Source organism: Echinops telfairi, unplaced genomic scaffold (genome assembly GCF_000313985.2).
Source record: "Echinops telfairi isolate 266 unplaced genomic scaffold, ASM31398v2 ScPeMD7_7420;HRSCAF=8458, whole genome shotgun sequence".
NCBI classification, from domain to species: domain Eukaryota; kingdom Metazoa; phylum Chordata; class Mammalia; order Afrosoricida; family Tenrecidae; genus Echinops; species Echinops telfairi.
This window is the reverse complement of record NW_022111320.1, coordinates 34,599,800-34,603,866: the sequence shown is the minus strand read 5'-3', so window position 1 is coordinate 34,603,866 and position 4,067 is coordinate 34,599,800.

The following is a 4,067-nucleotide window of genomic DNA, read 5'->3' as shown; positions in this document are numbered from 1 at the left end:
TAGAGAGGATGGGAATTTAAAAGTCCTAGATATGTCAACAAGCCAAATGCACCACCCACAGGGGCTCGTTTAGTTTCCACCTCTCTGCAAAGGAAACTTTACTTGCTCTATGTTAGACCTGGAACAAACAAGGCTCTGTACATTGAAGTCTCACCTACTGAGGATACATACCGTATACACTCAAATATAAGCCGACCTGAACATCAGCCAAGGCACCTCATTTTACCCCCAAAACTGCATTTAAAATGTGCTAAAAAAAACTCGGCTTATACATGATTATATATGGCACTTTTGTATCCCCATTGTCCCCAGGTACTAGTAATAGAATTGGAGTTTTCACCAGTGAATTTGTGATTCACATATTAAACAACTTGTACTGTAAGGATGATTCAACTACAACATCCCACAGCCTTTGCTTAATGTACAGTCTGACAATAACATGTCGACCTTGCCTATTTGACATACTCTCCAGAACAGAAGGATAAGCAGAGAAGAGCTGGGTGGCCAGTGGGTGACAGAATCGGGGTTCTCTTTAAGAAAGTGCCTTCAATGCAGAGCTTGTTGACTTGGTACACAATTCTTCTCAGTGCAGCCATATGTTTGTCCAACCCCCAGATGATTAGAAGCAGCACATTAAGAATGAGTGGGAAGCAAGTGAGATTTAATAGTAGACTATCTGACATTACAGGAAGAGATTGAAAAAAATGCAGAGAGCCATCGATACAAAAATCAAGAAGCCTAGGGAATAGTGTTAGTCACTAAAATAGAAGCAATAATCCCATCGACTTTAATGATCTTTGCAAGCATCACTGTATAACCGCCAAATAGAATGTCTTATCTTAGCACTGGTATAATTTTATCTCCCACACAAAGGAAACGGTTTCAAGATTACACTACAGGCCAGTGGGTCATTTTGCCTCTACCAGTGAGAAGTATTTTACAGTATATGACTCTGTGCTCTATGACAATAGGCATGGCTTTGCTAATTAGAAGGTGTCGATAATTATAGAGGATTCTTACAGTCTTCTAACCAAAAATGTCCTTTTCATCATGGACATCCATGAAGCAGGGTTTGGTACTCTTTGACATGATAATCAAGCAAAGCTTCCCAGGGTGGCATGGTGATTATATATCCCAGGACTCATAGATTAGATCGTGTTCAGAAACTGTCTTCTCTTTTGCATGTCACTCTGCTTCCCAGGCTGCTCTGGGCGGGTTAGTGGGTGTGGTGGGGCGCTCTGCCCACTGCCATGGCAGTCTCCTGACAGTTCTGGGCAGCCTCAGGCCACAAGCTATTCTAGTCGCGTACGTTGTAAACACAGGCACAATCCAATGATTTAAAGCCTTTAGTCCCATATATTAACAGACTGTCAATCACGCCCAGCAACCTCAGATGCCAGACACACGTTTCAGAGACCTGGCGATGCCCTCACTTTTGGTATGCTGGCTGGTAGCACTTCATTTTCTCTTGATCTCTTCAGTACGTCATTTGCAAGCCCCCACTATCCTTTCCTGCTATTAGCCCAAAGCCTAGCCTACCATGCCATCTGGGCTCCCTAAAGTTTACTATAACCTCAAAGCTCACTATTACACTGCCAGTTCTGACTCCCCGTGACCCTACAGAGAGTTTCCAAGGTTGAGCATCTTTACAGGAGCTGATTGCCTCATCTTTCTTCCAAGGAACGGCTGGTCCGTTTGAACAGCGGACCTTGTGCTTAGTGGCCTAAGGGTTAACCCACAACCCCAGCAGGCCTCCCTCATTGAGCAATCTTGCCCTCAACAAAGCTACCTAGAATCCAGCCTAGTACTTAATGGGTTTTACCGCCCTGTACATGTTTGACTTCTAGTACTGCTTTCAGAAAAGGGAGCAGTCCTTGATACATGCATTGTTTTTCAGCTTAAGAATATGAAACATTGAGATAACCATCTATAAAAAAATGAACAAAATCAAGGAACCAGATCGAAGGACAAAAGGGAGTCTCCTTTTAGGCTTGTTAAGTATGAGGTGCCAGCAAGACACCGAACTGTACGTATTCGACGGTGAGCAAGGCATTGCAGATGGAACTAGACCAGACTCTACCGAGGAATCTCAAGCATTATGGAAATCGTGCTGGGCTGGGCAAGTTTTTGTCTGTTAAACAGAAGATTGCCTTGAGTCAGATTCAACTTAATGAGACCTAACAACAACAAGAAATATACAATATGGTTAATGCTACATAGATATATATAATCATTCTATAACTTCTATTTATTATCTATGGCTAAAAGCATAGAATGGCATACATTACAGTAAAGTACGAAGAAACAATGTAGTCACAAATTGTTTTAAAGAAAATTCACAAATCTTTGTGCATTTTGCTATTCAAAATTGTGTTTTATTTTACTTGAATCTGGCATCCAATCTCTAAAATTCAAATGATAAAGTGTGACTATATCACTATGAACTTTGATTATTATTTTATTTTCCAAAAATTAAGTACAAGAGATTGGCATTTTAGTAACAGCGTAAAGAGATTTTGAAGTATACAATTACCCATTTAGTTTAAACTCTTATAAGCTGTCATCTTACTTATATAAGTAGGCTAATGATATATGAATGAAATATGTATACATGATTTTTGAATTAGATATGATTTTTGTATTAGATATAGTAATCAGTTCTAAAAATCTTTGTTCAGACCTGTTAAGTCTTTGTAAAATAATAAAATCATTAGCATAATTTCTAGTGGAAACTCTTTTAACATTACACAATCTCAAATACAAAGATAGAAATCAGGATTCCAAGAATTATTTAGGAGGGTGTGAGGATGTACCTGAGATCACATTACGGCACCATCAATCTGGCTTTAAATAATCAAATGTTTAATGTTCCAAGGTTTCCTTGTTAGGTTCTATTGAGTCTGTTTTGAGGCAAAATAACCCTATGACCAACAGAAAAAGAACAATATCTGGTCCGATGCCATCCTAACTATGTATGCTATAGCTGAGGCTGGCAACAGGGTCAGTGTCGCCACAGGGCCGATCCACCTTGTTTAGGGTTTTCCTCTTTCAATGGCCGTCTTCATCAACTGTGATTGAGAGAGGTCCCCATGTTCTTCTGAGGGACCAAAGCGAGCTCAGAAGAGATTCCGAAACTCATTCTTGAGCACAGAGCAGCTAAAGCAAATGGAAGACATGATGGCATAAAATGTTTCAAGGCCAAACGAAGATGACAAAGTAACATAATGAGCCATACAAAGACCTTAGATAAGCAAAACAGAAGAGCACACTTGGCACTTTAAGCTGAAAGAACTGCAGAAGAACTTCAAGCTCTGAATTGAAATATTGAAGGTGATACTTGAAAAATATTGAAAAACTCAGGAATCATCAAAAGAGAAGATGGAACGAATACACAGTTGCTGTACCAAAGGACACTGGTCGATGACCAACCATTTCAGGAAGGCTGATCTGAACAAGGATCAAGAGTCTTCGAGGAAGAAGTCCAAAGAGCACGGAAGGCATTGGTGAAAACCATGGCTCTAGTAATTGAGGGAATACAGATTGAGATGGTGCAACAAATGAATGAAATTCTGGAAGCTCTCGCTATTCTATGCCCAACATTTAGAAGGTGGCAACCTGGCCAATAATGAGAATGAAAATAGAGCATATCAACACCTTAGGCACATAGCAAAAGCGGGATCAGAGGGAACTTGTTACAGGGAAAATTCAGCAACTCTTTATTCTTCCTTCCCTTCCTCTCCTCCCTTGCTCTTGCCCTTGCTCTCGCCCTTGCTTTTTCCTTTCCTCAGTCCCTCACTCCTTTCCTTCTCTTCCTTTTCAGACAATTCAGAACTGCTGCCAAGCGTGGGCTCAGTCTACAAGCACAGGACTTAGAGGTCAAGGCCCTGGCAGTGTTTGTAGAGAAATAGGGGTTCTGATTAGGTAATTTGCTAGTAATATCTTCAGTCAATAAATGTGACAATGATATGGGGTGTTTATCATAATGGTGCGGTTTGAATCAAATCTATTCACTAGGAAAGCTGTAAAATAATTTATGAAATGTTTTGTGATCATGAAAGACTCTATAA